Raw genomic sequence first — 19,537 nt, 5'->3', positions numbered from 1 at the left:
ATTTCTTCAAGTACCCCTTCAGCACCTTTCCCTCTCTCTTCCTCCTCTGGGATACCAATTATGCGTAGATTATTTCTTTTTAGTGTATCACTTAGTTCTCTAATTTTCCCCTCATACTCCTGGATTTTTTTATCTCTCTTTTTCTCAGCTTCCTCTTTTTCCATAACTTTATCTTCTAGTTCACCTATTCTCTCCTCTGCCTCTTCAATCCGAGCTGTGGTGGTTTCCATTTTGTTATGCATTTCATTTAAAGCGTTTTTCAGCTCCTCGTGACTGTTCCTTAGTCCCTTGATCTCTGTAGCAAGAGATTCTCTGCTGTCAGCTATACTGTTTTCAAGCCCAGTGATTAATTTTATGACTATTATTCTAAATTCACTTTCTGTTATATTATTTAAATCCTTTTTGATCAGCTCATTAGCTGTTGTTATTTCCTGGAGATTCTTCTGAGGGGAATTCTTCCGCTTGGTCATTTTGGATAGTCCCTGGCGTGGTGAGGACCCGCAGGGCACTTCCCCTGTGCTGTGGTGTATAACTGGAGTTGGTGGGCGGAGCCGCAGTCAGACCTGATGTCTGCCCCCAGCCCACCGCTGGGGCCACAGTCAGACTGGTGCGTGCCTTCTCTTCCCCTCTCCTCTCCACCCCAATTCACTGTGGGGTGGGGTGGCCTGTCTGGGCTACTTGCACACTGCCAGGCTTGTGATGCTGGGGATCTGGCGTCTTAGCTGGGGTGGGTAGGCAAGGTGCACAGGGGCAGGAGGGGCAGGCTTAGCTTGCTTCTCCTTAGGTGATCCACTTCAGGAGGGGCCCTGTGGCAGCAGGAGGGAGTCAGATCTGCTGCCGGAGGTTTGGCTCCGCAGAATCGCAGAGTTGGGTGTTTGCGCGGAGCGAGCAAGTTCCCTGGCAGGAACTGGTTCTCTTTGGGATTTTGGCTGGGGGATGGGCGGGGAAGATGGCGCTGGCGAGCGCCTTTGTTCCCCACCAAACTGAGCTCTGTCGTCCGGGGGCTCAGCAGCTCTCCTTCCCTTTGTCCTCCAGCCTTCCCGCTTTCTGAGCAGAGCTGTTAACTTATGACCTCCCAGCCGCTAAGTCGCGCTTGCTGTCGGAACACAGTCCGTCAGGCCCCTCCGCTTTGCAAGCCAGACTTGGGGGCTCTGCTTGGCCGGCGAGCCGCCCCTCCGCCCCAGCTCCCTCCCGCCAGTCCGTGGAGCGCGCACCGCCTCGCCGCCCTTCCTACCCTCTTCCGTGGGCCTCTCATCTGCGCTTGGCTCCGGCGACTCCGTTCTGCTAATCCTCTGGTGGTTTTCTGGGTTATTTAGGCAGGTGTAGGTGGAATCTAAGTGATCAGCAGGACGCGCGGTGAGCCCAGCGTCCTCCTACGCCTCCGTCTTCCCTCCTCCTCTCACATGACCAGTTTTCAACAAAAATCAAAAGGCATGCTAAGCGGCAAAAAACAAACAAAAACGGCAATTTGAATAGACAAAGCAAGCATCAGAACCAGAATCAGTTATGACAGAGAATTTGGAATTCTAAGACTGGGAATTTAAAATAACTGTGATTAATATCCTAAGGGCTCAAACAGAAAAAAAGGAAATGCTAGAAACCAAAAGCACCATAACAGAAATTAAGAATGCCATGGTTGAAGAAAGAATCGGTAAGCTTGAAGAAGTCAATAGAAACTTCCCAAACTAAAAATCAGAGAGAAAAAGAAAAAACTATCATTTAGCTTAATGACCACCGAGGTGTAAACTGCTACACCAATGGCCCCCAATAACTCATAATATAGGCCCTTCCCATATTGACTTTGCTTAACCAAAAAGATATGAGCAAACATGACACAAGTAGAACCTTGATAACTCTTACACTAGATACTTGCCCTTTTGGAATGCTGTCCCGAGATTGCATGTAAAGAAGCCAGTCTAGTCTCCTAGAGAATTTAAGCCTAAAAGGAGAGACCTACTCAGCTATCCCAGCCAACCTACCAGCTGAATGCAGCCATAAGAGTGAGCCCAGTCAAAACCAGCAGAAACTGCCCAGCCATAAGAAATAAAATGGTTATAGTTGTAAGCCACCAAACTTTTGGTCGGTTTGTTATAAAACAATAAATACTAAAAGAAGTGTATTCTGCTTTCCTTAAGAGCCAAATATGAAAGAATTTACAGAGGTGGACTGTCAACATTAAAAAAAAAAAAGTGTGTTTGGTAATTGCAGACTTGAGACAGGAAAGGGAAAGAAATATACAGAAGCAGGTGAGAACTTAAGAGTTTAAGAGAACACGCTTCCTGACAGTCACAACTTTCATCACATTCTCCAGAAAGAAGCTGCATGTGAAAGAAAGGACTTTGGTAAAGGAAAAACTATAAGGTACTTTTGTTTTATGTATATTATAGCCAGGTGATTGTCTCCAGGTCTCTCCAAGTTGATTAACATATGATACCTACACTAGAGTTTTGAGGAAGATGGCATAGGAGGACGCTGTGCTTACTGTGTCCTGCTAATCACTTAGATTCCACACACATCTGCATAAATAACCCAGAAAACTGCCAGAAGACTAGCAGAATGGACTCTCTGGAACCAAGCATAGACAAGAGGCCCACGGAAGAGGGTAGGAAGGGCGGAGAGGCTGTGTGCAATACAGGGACTGGTGGGAGGGAGCCAGGGCAGTGGAGGAGCAGCCCGCCCGGCAAGGCAGAGCCCCTGAGTCTGATTTGCAAAAGCAGAGGAGCGGGATGGAGTGTGTTCTGACATCCAGCAGGACCTAACATCTAAAATGTTATAAGTCAACAGCTCTGCTCAGAGAGCAGGACGGCTAGAGGACAACGGGAGGGAGAGCTGTTGAGCCCCGGAGGACCGAGCTCAGCTCGTCAGGGAACAATGGCGCTGGGAAGCACCATCTCCCTCGCCCATCCCCCAGTCAAAATCCCAAAAGGAACCAGTTCCTGTCACGGAACTTGCTTGCACCATGCAAACACCCAACGGCTGTGCTTCTGTGGATCCATCCTTCCGACGGGTCTGCCTCCCTCCCGGTGCAGCACGGCCCCTCCCACAGCAGATGACCAAAGGCAAAGTAAGCTGAGACTGCCCCTCCCACCCCCGTGCACCTTGTGGATCCAACCCGGCTAATAGCCAGATCCCACAGAAGCAGCACCACAAGCCTGAGAGTGTGCAAGAAGCCCAGACAGGGGCCACACCAGTCCACAGTGAGTCCTGACCCCGGGAGAGGAGAAGATAAGGTACACACCAGTCTGACTGTGGCCCCAGCGGTGGGCTGGGGGCAGACATCAGGTCTGACTGTGGCCCTGCCCACCAACACAAGTTACTCTAGACAGCACAGGGGAAGAGCCCTGCAGTTCCGCACCACTCCAGGTACTATCCAAAATGACGAAATGGAAGAATTCTCCTCAACAGAAACTGCAGGAAGTAGTGACAGCTAACGAACTGATCAAAAACGATTTAAGCAATATAACAGAAAATGAATGTAAAATAATAGACATAAGATTAATCGCTGGGCTTAAAAAAAGTATAGAGGACAGCAAAGAATCTATTGCTACAGAGATCAAGGGACTAAGAAACAGTCAGGAGGGGCTAAAAAATGCTATAAATTAGGTGCAAAATAAAATGGAGGTGACCACAGCTTGGATTGAAGAGGCAGAGGGGAGAATAGGTGAATAAGAAGATAAAATTATGGAAAAAGAGGAAGCTGAGAAAAAGAAAAAAAATCCAGGAGTACAAGGGGAGATTTAGAGAACTAAGTGATGCTATGAAACACAATAATATATGCATAATAGGGATTCCAGAGGAGGGACAGAGAGAGAAAGTTGCTGAAGGTGTACTTGAAGAAATAATAGCTGAGAACTTCCCTGATCTGGGGAAGGAAAAAGGCATTGAAATCCAACAGGCACAGAGAACCCCCTTCAGACATAACTTGAATCGATCTTCTGCACGACATATCAGAGTGAAACTGTCAAAATACAAGGATAAAGAGAAAATTCTGAAAGCAGCTACGGATAAACATGCTCTAACATATAAAGGGAGATCAATAAGACTAGAGACATATCTATCTACTGAAACTTGGCAGGCCAGAAAGGAATGGCAGGAAATCTTCAATATGATGAACAGAAAAAAAAAAAAAAAAAAAAGCAGCCAAGAATCCTTTATCCAGCAAGTCTGTCATTCAGAATAGAAGGAGAGGTAAAGATTTTCCCAAACAAAAACTGAAGGAATTCATCACCACTAAACCAGCCCCACAAGAGATCCTAAGGAGGATTCTGTGAGTGAAATGTTGCAAGGACCACAAAGGACCAGAGATCACTATAAGCATGAAACCTACAGACATCACAATGACTCGAAACCCATATCTTTCTATAATAACACTGAATGTAAATGGACTAAATGCTCCAACCAAAAGATATAGGGTATCAGAGTGGATAAAAAAACAAGACCCATCTATTTGCTGTCTACAAGAGATTCATTTTAGACCTGAGGACACCATCAGACTGAAACTGAGGGGATGGAAAACTATCTATCATGCTAGTGGAAGTCAAAAGAAAGCTGGAGTAGCCATATTTATATCAGACAAACTAGACTTTAAATTAAAGGCTGTAACAAGAGATGAAGAAGGGCATTATATAATAACAGGGTCTATCCATCAGGAAGAGCTAACAATTATAAATGTCTATGTGCCGAATACAGGAGCCCCCATATATATAAAACAATTACTCACAAACATAAGCAACCTTATTGATAAGAATGTGGTAATTGGAGGGGACTTTAATACTCCACTTACAACAATGGATAGATCATCTAGACACAGGATCAATAAAGAAACAAAGGCCCTGAATGATACATTGGATCAGATGGACTTGACAAATATATCTAGAACTCTGCATCCCAAAGCAACAGAATATACTTTCTTCTCAAGTGCACATGGAACATTCTCCAAGATAGATCACATACGGGGTCACAAAACAGCCCTTCGTAAGTATACAAGAATTGAGATCATACCATGTATACTTTCAGACCACAATGCTATGAAGCTTGAAATCAACCACAGGAAAAAGTCTGGAAAACCTCCAAAAGCATGGAGGTTAAAGAACACCCTACTAAAGAATGAATGGGTCAACCAGGCAATTAGAGAAGAAATTAAAAAATATATGGAAACAAACGAAAATGAAAATACAACAATCCAAATGCTTTGGGATGCAGCGAAGGCAGTCCCGAGAGGAAAATACATTGCAATCCAGCCCTATCTCAAGAAACAAGAAAAATCCCAAATAGAAAATCTAACAGCACACCTAAAGGAAATAGAAGCAGAACAGCAAAGGCAGCCTAAACCCAGCAGAAGAAGAGAAATAATAAAGATCAGAGCAGAAATAAACAATATAGAATCTAAAAAAAACTGTAGAGCAGATCAAGGAAACCAAGAGTTGGCTTTTTGAAAAAATAAACAAAATTGATAAACCTCTAGGCAGGCTTCTCAAAAGGGGAGATGACCCAAATTGATAAAATCACGAATGAAAATGGAATTATTACAACCAATCCCTCAGAAATACAAGCAATTATCAGGGAATACTATGAAAAATTATATGCCAACAAACTGGACAACCTGGAAGAAATGGACAAATTCCTAAGCACCCACACACTTCCAAAACTCGAACAGGAAGAAACAGAAAACTTGAACAGACCCATAACCAGTGAAGAAATGGAATCAGTTATCAAAACTCTCCCAACAAAGAAGAGTCCAGGACCAGATGGCTTCCCTGGGAAATTCTAACAGACATTTAAAGCAGAGATAATACCTATTCTTCTCAAGCTGTTCCAAAAAATACCAAGGGAAGGAAAACTTCCAGACTCATTCTATGAATCCAGCATTCCTTTGATTCCCAAACCAGACAGAGACTCAGCAAAAAAGAGAACTACAGGCCAATATCCCTGATGAATATGGATTCAAAAATTCTCAACAAGATACTAGCAAATCGAATTCAACAGCATATAAAAAGAATTATTCACCATGATCAAGTGGGATTTATTCCTGGGATGCAGGGCTGGTTCAACATTCACAAATCAATCAATGTGATACATCACATTAATAAAAGAAAAGATAAGAACCATATGATCCTGTCAATCGATGCAGAAAAAGCATTTGACAAAATTCAGCATCCTTTCTTAATAAAAACCCTCGAGAAAGTCGGGATAGAAGGAACATACTTAAACATCATAAAGCCATTTATGAAAGCCCACAGCTTAAATCATCCTCCATGGGGAAAAACTGAGAGCTTTCTCCCTGAGATCAGGAACACAACAGGGATGCACACTCTCACCGCTGCTGTTTCACACAGTGTTGGAAGTGCTAGCATCAGCAATCAGGCAACAAAAGGAAATCAAAGGCATCAAAATTGGCAAAGATGAAGTTAAGCTTTCACTTTTTGCAGATGACATGATATTATACATGGAAAATCCGATAGACTCCACCAAAAGTCTGCTAGAACTGGTACATGAATTTAGCTAAGTTGCAGGATACAAATCAATGTACAGAAATCAGTTGCATTCTTATACACTAATAATGAAGCAACAGAAACAATAAAGAAACTGATCCCATTCAAAATTGCACCAAGAAGCATAAAATACCTAGGGATAAACCTAACCAAAGATGTAAAAGATCTGTATGCTGAAAACTGTAGAAAGCTTATGAAGGAAATTGAAGACAGAAAGAAATGGAAAAACATTCCATGTTCATGGATTGGAAGAATATTGTTAAAATGTCAATACTCCCCAAAGCAATCTACATATTCAATGCAATCCCAATCAAAATTGCACCAGCATTCTTCTCAAAGCTAGAACAAGCAATCCTAAAATTCATATGGAACCACAAAAGACCCCGAATAGCCAAAGTAATATTGAGGAAGAAGACCAAAATAGGAGGCATCACAATCCCAGACTTTAGCCTTTACTACAAAGCTGTCATCATCAAGACAGCATGGTATTGGCACAAAAACAGACACATGGACCAATGGAATAGAATAGAAACCCCAGAATTAGACCCGCAAATGTATGGCCAACTAATCTTTGACAAAGCAGGAAAGAACATCCAATGGAAAAAAGACAGTCTCTTTAACAAATGGTGCTGGGAGAACTGGACAACAACATACAGAAAGATGAAACTAGACAACTTTCTCACACCATTCACAAAAATAAACTCAAAATGGATGAAGGACCTGAAGGTGAGACAGGAAACGATCAAAACCCTAGAGGAGAAAGCAGGAAAAGACCTCTCTGACCTCAGCCTCAGCAATTTCTTACTTGACACATCCACAAAGGCAAGGGAAATAAAAGCAAAAATGAACTATTGGGACCTCATGAAGATAAAAGGCTTCTGCGCAGCAAAGGAAACAACCAACAAAACTAAAAGGCAACCAACGGAATGGGAAAAGATATTTGCAAATGACATATCGGACAAAGGGCTAGTATCCAAAATCTATAAAGAGCTCACCAAACTCCTCACCCGAAAAACAAATAACCCAGTGAAGAAATGGGCAGAAAACATGAATAGACACTTCTCTAAAGAAGACATCCGGATGGCCAGCAGGCACATGAAAAGATGCTCAATCTCACTCTTCATCAGGGAAATACAAATGAAAACCACACTCAAATATCACCTCACGCCAGAGTGTCTAAAATGAACAAATAAGGAGACTATAGATGCTGGCGAGGATGTGGAGAAACAGGAACCCTCTTGCACTGTTGGTGGGAATGCAAACTGGTACAGCCACTCTGGAAAACAGTGTGGAGGTTCCTCAAAAAATTAAAAATAGATGTACCCTATGACCCAGCAGTAGCACTGCTAGGAATTTACCCAAGGGATACAGGAGTGCTGATGCATAGGAGCACTTGTACCCCAATGTTTATAGCAGCACTTTCATCGCTTCTCGGCCTTTTGGCTAAGATCAAGTGTAGTATAGCAGCACTTTCAACAATAGTCAAATTATGGAAAGAGCCTAAATGTCCATCAACTGATGAGTGGATAAAGAAAGGGAGGTTTATATACACAATGGAATACTACGTGGCAATGAGAAAGAATGAAATACGGCCTTTTGTAGCAAAGTGGTTGGAAATGGAGATCTTGAGTTATGCTAAGTGAAATAAGTCATACAGAGAAAGACAGGTACCATATGTTTTCACTTTTATGTGGATCCTGGGAAACTTAACAGAAGTCCAAGGGGGAGGGGAAGAAAAAAAAAAAGAGGTTAGAGAGGGAGAGAGCCAAAGCTTAAGAGACTCTTAAAACTGAGAACAAACTGAGGGTTGGTGGAGGGAGAGAAGGGTGGTGATGGGTATTGAGGAGGGCACCAGTTGGAATGAGCACTGGGTGTTGTATGGAAACCAATTTGACAATAAATTTCATATTTAAAAAAATATGATACCTACCTAGTCTAATAAACACTTTTAAATCACATGTTTCAGTGAAACACCTAATTTGCAAATAAAAAAACCTCTCCCCTTTGGTTTATTAAGTAGCTTTGCATCTTCTATCCCTATTTTAGAACTAAGCAGTTTTACTCTATTGTGCTTGTTTATTTACACTACCAAGAAACCACAGTTTTTACTAATATGCCACGGCCAAATGATTTGCCTCTCAGAGAGAGGTCTCCAACATGAAAAATAATATGCACTAAAGCATAAGCCAGGCTTTCCCATTTAGCTCATTTATACCACTTTGTCCACTTTGGAAACCAGAGTTTATCTTTCTAATCCAGAGAATGACAGCTGAAACATAATTGTACATAACCTCAGAAAAGTTTACCTCCCTAATGCAACTTTGTAGGAGCACTGATCATTACATTAGACATTCACAGTCACACCTAATGCAATTTGGCTTTATGAGACTTGTGGATATATTTTTTATTGTTTCCCTTTGCGTTATTTTTTACATGCATTGGCTGTGGTTTTTATCATTCCTTCATTAGATGCTATGAGCATTAAACTGTAGAAAAACAGTTATCAAAGTCAAACTACTCAGTTCCTAAAAAAGTTAAGTACAGACTTATCATATGAACCATTAATTCCACTCCTCGGAATAATATTCCCAAGAGAATAGAAAATGTAAGTCATGCAAAACTTGTATATGAATGTTCATAGCATTATTCATAATAGCTAAAAAGTATAAATAAACCAAATGCCCTTTAATAAATGGGTGAACAAAATGTGGCATATCAATACAGTGGAACACTATCCAGCCATAAAAACATGATTCATACTATAACATGGATGAACCTTGTAAAACATTCTCAGTGAAAGAAGTCAGTCACAAAAGACTGCATATTATACAATTCCATTTATAAAAGATCTAGAATAGGGAAATCCATAGAGATAGAAAGGGACCAAGGCTTACTAGAGACTCGGGGAAGGAAAAAATGGGAAATGACTGCAAATAGTTACAGGGTTCCTTTTTTGTAGTGATGAAAATGTCCTGGAATTAGTGGTGACAGTTATATAACCTTGTGACTATACTGGAAACCACTGAATTGTACACGTTAAAGTGGTGGACATTGGGGCATGTGAATTATATATCAATTTAACAAAAAGGAAATTTAAAACTATATTCTCAATTTATAACTGGGAAGCAGGTTGACACGAAGTTTGAACCAGAGTTCCAAGCTTCCTGATTTATTACAAAAGACAAATGAAAAGAACTTCCAAGAAAAATTGGTGTTACACTATTTTTCAGGACTAGGAAGTTGAATTTAACCTAAGAAAAACAAAAACTAGGAAGAATGATTATATAATAAATAACAGCTAACATGTGTATAGTGCTTTACAGTTTCCAAAGCACTTTTATCTACCATTAAAAATTACGGGGCGCCCGGGTGGCTCAGTCGGTTGAGCATCCGACTTCAGCTCAGGTCATGATCTCGCAGTCCATGGGTTCGAGCCCCGCGTCAGGCTCTGTGCTGACAGCTCAGAGCCTGGAGCCTGTTTCAGATTCTGTGTCTCCCTCTCTCTCTGACCCTCCCCCGTTCATGCTGTCTCTCCCTGTCTCAAAAATAAATAAATGTTAAAAAAAAAAAATACCAGTGTGGTAATTACTTCACCAAGTCCATGAATAAGTGGTATTGTAATTCTAATTTTAAGAATGAAGAAACATTCAAGTTATATTTTTCAGTTATATCTTTAAGGATTTCCAGGTCAGGGTTTGTCTCTTTTTCATCTCTGTGTAAAAGGCATATATAGTATGCATTCAATATATGTTTTGGGAATAAATAGACACATTAAGTCTTAGAGAAGTCCAGGAACTTTCTAAAAATCAAACAAAGCAGTGTTAAAACACCATCTTTGGTCTTCAAATCCTATGTGCTTTCCATAATACCACATCACAAGCCTCCTGTGTTAAGGAATACATTCGTTCAAGTGCCAGTTGTTAAGCTGATGTCAGGTTATTATTAAAATGAATGTCTTTTTTTAATATAATGTATTGTCAATTTAGCTATCATACAGTATAAACAGTGTGCCCTTTGCTTTGGGAATACATTCCCATGATTCATCGCTTACATACAATACACAGTGCTCATCCCAACAAGTGCCCTCCTCACTGCCCATCACCCATTTTGCCTACCCCCCCCAATGCCCTTTTTTTGTTCTCTGCAAAATGAATGTCTTCAACAGTAATCATTGATATGGCGTATTGTGTAAGACCTCAGGAAAACCTGAAGTTAAACAATTATACAAATTAGACTTTATTATTTACTACCAGATCTTCCGGTCAGTACAACAGATATTTACCAAGTGCCTGTTAGGTGTCAGCCTCTATGCTATGCCCTAGAAATAGGGCATAAAAAGGAATACATCACTAGACTGAAAACACCTCAGCACCTCTTTTCATGGAGCTATTTTCAATCTAGTAGGAGGTTCTCCCACGTATTTTATCACTTTATCCTTGTCGGTTATCTAGAAGCTGAGTTCAGATATAATTCAAAATACTCCAAAGGAATAACAGTCAAATGTCAGTGGATTCCATCACTCTCCATTATAAGTCACCCATCAACTACCAGGAAAAGAGGCCAACAGTTCTTTAAAGTATTTTTCCATAGCTGTACTCCTTTAACTTCTGAAATCCAGGAATTTAGCATTTGAGCATGTAACCTCACAAATGTCCATACACTATTCACTTAAGATAATGCAGGATGTTTCTTCTACATCCACATTCTAGAGCACCTTAGTAACATCACATACTTTTTAAAAGGTATTAACAACTTACTCTGCTTGGATTTATGCCTTCCTATGAAGACAGGCTATTTCTTATTCTTAAGCTGATTACTAAATTGGACTATTAAAAAACAGGAATATGCATATAGTGACATTAAATTAACACATCTCAGATTTGTAATTTGACCATAGATTGGTTAAGTTGCTTCTCCAGGCAGTCACAAACTTGGTGATTAGTGAACATCCACTTACTGGAAACTAGATTTTTCCCAAAGTTCAATAAAATGATGTGCTTTAGTCATATAATCCGGTAGGAGGTTTTACCATCAAGGAAAAAAAAAAAAAACTGCTTCATTTCTTTTTTTTTTTTCTGTGTGGGTAGCCATCCATTTAATTAAAATCAATGAATTTTAAAACAAAAATAAGAAGTTAAGCTCCAATTTGGTAAATGTTTTAAATGTCAAGTGACTAAGGCTGAAATGTACCCAATTTTTAAAATGAAATATCAATACTTTATTATTCTCTCCAAAATTTCTCCTTACCTTCCAAATCTATTGTGTCTTCTTTTTATACAACTTCAAATTCTGGTGTCAGATTATAGTATGGTATTGAGAAATACCATATATATTGAGTATATATTGAGTATATATATTGAGTGTAGACTGTTGACAACAAGTAGCTTTTTCATAATTAACTGTGTTCTGTATTTAGGAATTAGCTATCTCTCCCCATAGCTGGCTAAACACTTCAGCAATGAATTTAAATGTTAAAAATCATCACTGTTTTGACTCTTAACTATAGAGAACAAACTAGTGGTTACCAGAGGGTTAGCGGTGGTGGGGCGTGGGGAGGACCGGGGAAATAGGTGATGGGGATTAAAAGTACACTTATCCTGATGAGTACCAGGTGTTGTATGGAAGTGTTGAATCATTATATTGTACACCTGAAACTACTATAGCACTGTATGTTATACTGGAATTTTAAAAAAAGAATAAAAGAGGGACGCCTGAGTGACTCAGTCAGTTAAGCATCCAACTTCAGCTCAGGTCATGATCTCATGGTTCTGTGAGTTCAAACCCCGCATTGCGTTCTGTGCAGACAGAGCCGACTTTGAGCCTGGAGCCAACTTCAGATTCTGTGTCTCCCTGTCTCTCCCTCTGCCCTACCTGCCTTGTGCTCTGTCTATATCTCTCAAAAAAAAAAAAAAAAAAAACCACACATTTTTAAAGAATAAAAGATTCAAACAAGTATTTTAAAAATCATCACTGTTTTAATCCATTTTAGCACTTGTTTTCTTAACTGCTAGACTTTCTGGCTAGGATATCTGATTTGGTAAATTTTACAACGAAACTTATCATATGAAATAATAAAAATTTTTACCTCAGGTTGTCATTTACATGCCAGGGACTGTGATAACTATTTTAGCCAGTAATATTTTATTACCTATATCAGAAACTTATTCTGTTAGCTATTAAAATATACCAGCAGCAAGGGAAAGCAAGTGATAATGTATTTTTTAATTTTTAATTTTACCATTTATCAAGACTTTAAATCCATTGATTTTTATAGAATCCTAATCATTCTTGACAACTTTGTTATGAAGGGGGAAAAAAAACATCAGTACCTGGAACAGTCCCTTTCTCCATCTCTTTGCCTTGCCAGGAAGAGATGGTATATCTACATCACCTAATGAACAGACAACATATTGATTAAAGGAACATCTCTTACTTAACAGTGGAAAGACTCAAGATAGAGTGACATTATACCAAAAGCATGATTCTCTTAGGCAGCTAGACAATTGGAAACAGGCCATTAAACAGTACATACCAATGAGTAAGAGGAAACACTGCTGGCCAAATAATTTATAGAAGAGTTCCTATATAATGAAATAGAGTTAATATTAAATCTATTGGGGCGCCTGGGTGGCTTAGTCGGTTGAGCGTCCGACTTCAGCTCAGGTCATGATCTCATAGTCTGTGAGTTCGAGCCCCGCGTTGGGCTCCGTGCTGACAGCTCAGAGCCTGGAGCCTGTTTCAGATTCTGTGTCTCCCTCTCTCACTGACCCTCCCCCGTTCATGCTTTGTCTCTCTCTGTCTCAAAAATAAATAAATGTTAATAAAAAAAATTAAAAAATATTAAATCTATTTAGGAGCATATTTTTCTTTATAAATCTTACCTTCATTTTTCTTAACCTTGACCATTCATGTTATTATCCAATTTCTCAAAATTACAGGTTTTCCTTGTAGAGAAACATTGTCCCCTACCTGATATTCTCATAATTGTTATAGGAAATAGAATTTACTAATTCTTAGAATCTCCATAATTCTTATAGGAAAATAGAATTTATCATTCATACCACATGACCAAAAATATGATGATATTTCTTTTTATAATCCCCCTATAAGCAATGAAACTAGTCCTAAAATTTTCACTCTGCCCTTTTAACTGTCTTGAATGAGCCAGAGAACCTGAGTTTATTCTAGTGTAGATCAAGGGCTAGTCCATATCCAGAGCACAGTCTTTTTCATAATCGAATCCTGCATGGATATAATTGGATTAAACTCTTGAGCAAGTTGGTGCCTGTTGTAGAAGATCAAAAAATACACCAGCCTCATCTCCCAGAATTCCTTAAAAAGCCAGAACATCACAAAGCCCACATGCCACAACCATTAAATATGGCCTTACAGCCTGGGTTTACAAAACTTAACAAATGTCATGTTAACTGGAACAACAAACAGATTCCCAGACCATATCCTGGGATATCACAAATACTGTACAGATCCAAACAGTAAAAGATCAAATGTCATTGGAGGGGGTTATTCTGTGTCATTAGAAACCCTTTTTATAGAGCAGTAAGACAAACATCACACTTCTTTTTCAACTGAAAATAAGATCACAGGTGATGATGAAGGGTGTGGGATTTGGAATTAGGCTGCCAAAAATAAAGCCCTACCTCCACCATTTAGTCAAATTGCTTAACCTCTTAATTTCCTCACGATAAAGTAGAGATAATAATAGTACCTATTCACATGCAATTATTGTTAACAAATAACATACAAGAAGCACTTGCCATGGTTTTTGGCATATTGGACACATTTTTTTAATGTCTATTTATTTTTGAGAGAGAGAGACAGAGACAGACAGAGAGTGGAGGGGTGGGGGCAGAGAGAGAAGGAGACACAGAATCTGAAGGAGGCTCCAGGCTCTGAGCTGTCAGCACAGAGCCCGACGCAGGGCTTGAACTCACAGACCATGAGATCATGACCTGAGCCGAAGTCAGGCGCTCAACCGACCAAGCCACCCAGGTGCCCCAAATCAGACACATTTAATAGCTGTTAATTCTTATTGCTTACAGAGTGTATTTAATTTTCATATTTTGTCTTTTCTTGGTGTTCTTCATCTCCATTTTAATTGATGTCAATGTACTATTGTTTCAGAGCCATCCATCTGAGATAATGAATACTTCTCAGAACAATTTTCTCTCCCAAGAAGAGGCATATTTTTCTCCAAAGTTGCATAAAAATTTGGGTGTTTGAATGTGTTCTTTTATCTCATTTTTATAGAGATGCTATTTTTCCTCAAGCCAGGGCAGTGCCAGAGGAGTTACACACATTACTGTTAGATGCAAATTCCCTGTGGCTTAAACCCTTGCAGGGAGATAGAATTCAATGTCCTTTTGACTGAGAATCACACACACACACACACACACACACACACGCACACACACACACACACCAAGAAAGATAAAATTTCAGTGGTTTCTCCCCCCTTCAGCTAGTGACTTTTCCCTTCCACTCTTCCCACCTCTTATGTCAGCATATATACATTATTTAAGATATCAGAGCTACAGTTATGATAAAAGTTAATATCTAGTACTCTTAAACAATGAAGTTGGCTTCAATATTTTACCTCAAAACCAAGTGAAATTTATCTCCTGTCCTACCTTCTTACTTAATTCAGAATTTTAAATTACAGCATAATCTATTTTACAGTGGCATTCAGAATTGCCAGTCAGAATTGCATATCAGTATAATATTCTCCTGGAGAATAAGAACGAATCAAGTTTAAAAACTGTTAATTTTTTAATTACATAAATGTCTATTTGAACTGTTTTTTGAAAGTCCAATTATGATGCAGGCATAAAAGAACCTGCAGGCATTTGAATCTGGTGGCTGGAGTATCACAAATGCATTTTATGTATTTACCTTTAGGTAGACAATCTTTCTGTACTGGTTATCTATGTGATATAAACTGACATAGTATTTTTGAGCAGGGAGTATATTACAAGACTCAGGTCTGATACATTTGGAGGGTAAAATTTCCTTCATGTATTCATTCACTTGTTGAGCACATATGTACTGAGTGCCTAATGTATGCCTAGCCTGTTCTAGTCTCTTCTAATATGGAAATAAATAAAACAGACCTAAAATTTACCCCTCATGGAGATTACATCCTAGTAGGGGGAGAGAGGTAATAAACATAAGTAAGTAATATATTTAACACTCTTTAGTTGTTAGGAAGTGATAAGAACTGTGGGGCAGGAGAAAATAAAGCCAGGATCAATTTTGTGTAGAGTGGCCAAAGTGGGCCTCTCTGAGAAAGTGTCAATTTGAACAAAGATTTGGAGGAGATAAGAGAGTTAGACATAAAGTTATGTTATTCTTTTGAATAAGAATATTTTCTTTTTGAAAATATGAATTTTGAATATTTGAATTTTGAATATTATTATTTTGAATATTACTATTCTTTTGAAAAGTTATTATTCTTTTGAAGAATATTCTTGACAAAGGAGAAAGCCAGTGTCAAGCCTGGAAGGTATAAGCATTCCTGTAATTTCCAAGAAACAGTGAAAAGACCAGTGTCTTAGAAAAGAAGGAAGGGAGGGGCGCCTGGGTGGCGCAGTCGGTTGGGCGTCCGACTTCAGCCAGGTCACGATCTCGCGGTCCGTGGGTTCGAGCCCCGCCTCGGGCTCTGGGCTGATGGCTCAGAGCCTGGAGCCTGTTTCGGATTCTGTGTCTCCCTCACTCTCTGCCCCGTTCACGCTCTGTCTCTCTCTGTCCCAAAAATAAACGTTGAAAAAAAAAATTTAAAAAAAAAAAAGAAAAGAAGGAAGGGAGATTAAGGAGTAGAAGGTGAAATGGAGTTAAATGAGGAGTGGGGAATGTAAACTAGGTAGGACAAATCTTTATTCTGAGTGAAGTAGTAACAATAGGAAGAACAACAGCTAAAACAAAGAAACCAAATAGAAAACAATTAAAATAATTCAGGCCAGAGATGATATGTAGCTTGGATCAAGGTGACAGGAATGAAGTTAGAAATGTGTTTGCATTGTGGACATACATATATTTGACTTCTTGGCAGACTGTGTATATATGAGGGAGGGAAAGTACTGTAACTACAGGGTTACCAGTCCAAGTAAGTAGAAATACAGACTTACATAACTGAGGAGTTCTAGTTCTGAGTATGTACCCCAAAAGGACTGAAAGCTGGGTCTCAAAGTGATATCTGTACATTAATGTACATATTAATCCAAATGTCTATCAGTGGATGAATGGCTAAATAAAGTATATACATACAAGGAATATTATTCAGCCATTAAAAGGAGTAAAGTACTGATAATTGCTACTATTTATATAGGTCTTGAAAACATTAAACTACATGCAAGAAGCGAGACACAAATGGTAACGTGTTGTATGATTCCTTTTATATGATACATGAGACTGAGAGCAGATTAGAGGTTACGAGAGGAGAAGGGAATGGGGAGTTTTTACTTAATGAGTATGGTTATATTTATGGGGTGATGAAATGTTTGGAGACTAGAGAAAGCTGGTGGTTGCACAACATTGTGAATATACTAAAGACCACCTAATTTTTATACTTTAAAGTAGTTAATTGTACATTATGTGAATTTCACCCTAAAAAAAAAAATAATGAAATGGAGTGTAATAGGTGCTTTCATTGAAAACTAGTAGATACAACCTCATTTTAGAAATAGGGTTTTCTGGGGCGCCTGGGTGGCGCATTCGGTTAAGCATCCGACTTCAGCCAGGTCACGATCTCACGGTCCGTGAGTTCGAGCCCCGCGTCGGGCTCTGGGCTGATGGCTCAGAGCCTGGAGCCTGTTTCCGATTCTGTGTCTCCCTCTCTCTCTGCCCCTCGCCCATTCATGCTCTGTCTCTCTCTGTCCCAAAAATAAAATAAACATTGAAAAAAAAAATTTAAAAAAAAAAAAAAAAAAAAAGAAATAGGGTTTTCTTTTTTGTATCATTATCCAGGTGTCCCACCGCACTTTGTTGAAGAGACTATTCTTTTATCTAATGAATGTTCTACTCCATGATCCAGTATTCCACATATAGGAATATAAAAAACTAATCTACATGCAGACAAATATTGATGTACAGAGATATTCACTAAAGAATTATTTACAATGGTGAAAGACTAATCACTTCTTGGTCTTTTGGCTCTATTCTTATCAGTTTAATGTAATAGTGAAAAATAAGGAGAAATCCATCATCTCCAACAACAGATTTTTTTTTAATTTTTTTTTTTAAATTTACATCCAAGTCAATTAGCATAAAGAGCGACAATGATTTCAGGAATAGATTCCTTAATGCCCCTTACCCATTTAGCCCATCCCCCTTCCCACAACCCCTCCAGCAACCCTCTGTTTCTTCTCCATATTTAAGAGTCTCCTATGTTTTGTCTCCCTCCCTGTTTTTATATTATTTTTGCTTCCCTTCCCTTATGTTCATCTGTTTTTTATCTTAAAGTCCTCATATGAGTGAAGTCATATGATATTTGTCTTTCTCTGACTAATTTCACTTAGTATAATACCCTCTAGTTCCATCCACATAGTTGCAAATGGCAAGATTTCATTCTTTTTGATTGTCAAGTAATACTCCATAGTATATATGTATGTGTGCTTGTAGAGTTGGGAGTTTCTGATGGTGTTCTCTGGTCCTTTCTAGTCTTTGTTGCTTTTGGTCTGTTTTTGTTTTTCTGTCTTTTCTCCCCTGAGAGAGTCCCCCGTAAAATTTCTTGCAGGGCTGGTTTAGTGGTCACAAACTCCTGTAATTTTTCTTTGTCTGAAAAACTTTTAATCTCTCCTTCTATTTTGAATTATAAAGAATTCTTGGATAAAGTATTCTTGGCTCCATAGTTTCCAATTCAGCACATTGAATATATCCTGCTACTCCTTTCTGGCCTACCAGGTTTCTCTGAATAGGTCTGGTTCAAACCTGATCTGTCTTCCCTTGTAGGTTAAGCACTGTTTTTCCCTTGCTGCTTTCATGATTCTTTCCTTGCCTGAGTATTTTGTGAATTTGACTATGATATGCCTTGTTGATGATAAGTTTTTGTAATATTTAATAGGAGTCCCTTGTGCATCCTGGATTTTGATGTCTGTGTCTTTTCCCAGGTTAGGAAAGTTTTCTGCTATGATTTCCTCACATTACCCTTCTACCCTGTTTTCTCTCTCATCCTCTTCTGGAACCCCTATGATTCTGATGTTGTTCCTTTTTAATGAGTCACTGATTTCTCTAATTCTTAAATTGTGCTCTTTTGCCTTAGTCTACCTCTTTTTTTCTGCTTCATTATTCTCCATAAGTTTGTCCTCTATATCGCTGATTTGCTGCTCTGTCTCATCCATCCTTGCCACCATGGCATGCATCTGAGATTGCAGTTCAGTTATAGCATTTTTTATTTCATCCTGACTAGCTTTTGCTTCTTTTATCTCCACAGAGAGGGATTCTAATCTATTTTTGACCCCAGTTAGTATTCTTATTATCGTGATTCTAAATTCTGGTTCAGACATCTTGCTTGTATCTGTGTTAAGTCCCTGGTTGTCATTTCTACCTGCTCTTTCTTTTTTGGGTAAATTCCTTCATTTCATCATTTCGAAGGAAGAAAAGAATTAATAAAGCAAAAAAATTAAAATTAAAAGATGAAAACCAACACATACACATAAAAGAATCAAATAAATGATGCTAGATCCTAGGTGTGTTTTGGTCTGGTTGTTGAAAGGAGCTTGACAGATTAGAGAAAAAAGGGAAAAAGAAAAAAAGGAAAACATTTGAAAATTTGAAAAACCGAATACATTGAAATAGAATAAAATGAAATGATGGAAGTAAAATAGAATTTGAAAAATTTACAAAAAAGTGAAAAATACAGGAGAAAAAAATATTTTTAATAAAAATTGAAAATGAAAATAAATTTTTTCTCTTTCTGTATTCAAGAAACAAAAAAGAAAAACAAAAGAAAAGTAAAATTAAATAGATAGACCAGTGAACAGACTGAAATACGATTGAAATTACATCATTTTCCCCTAGAAGTGAAACTATGA

General features: G+C 38.8%; 1 protein-coding gene and 1 pseudogene across 3 annotated transcripts in view; both read left to right on the top strand.

Annotated features, from left to right (window-relative positions):
• Positions 1-19,537, top strand: part of ITFG1 (integrin alpha FG-GAP repeat containing 1) — a 367,923-nt gene that overhangs the window by 323,499 nt on the left and 24,887 nt on the right. The gene's annotated exons all lie outside the window — the stretch shown is intronic.
• Positions 7,915-7,995, top strand: LOC121010089 (uncharacterized; annotated as a pseudogene).

This window comes from Herpailurus yagouaroundi, unplaced genomic scaffold, assembly GCF_014898765.1.
Source record: "Herpailurus yagouaroundi ecotype Mexico unplaced genomic scaffold, PumYag 190, whole genome shotgun sequence".
In the NCBI taxonomy this organism is placed as follows: domain Eukaryota; kingdom Metazoa; phylum Chordata; class Mammalia; order Carnivora; family Felidae; genus Herpailurus; species Herpailurus yagouaroundi.
Note: the sequence above shows the minus strand (reverse complement) of the source record. Positions and strands in the feature narration are given on the sequence as shown.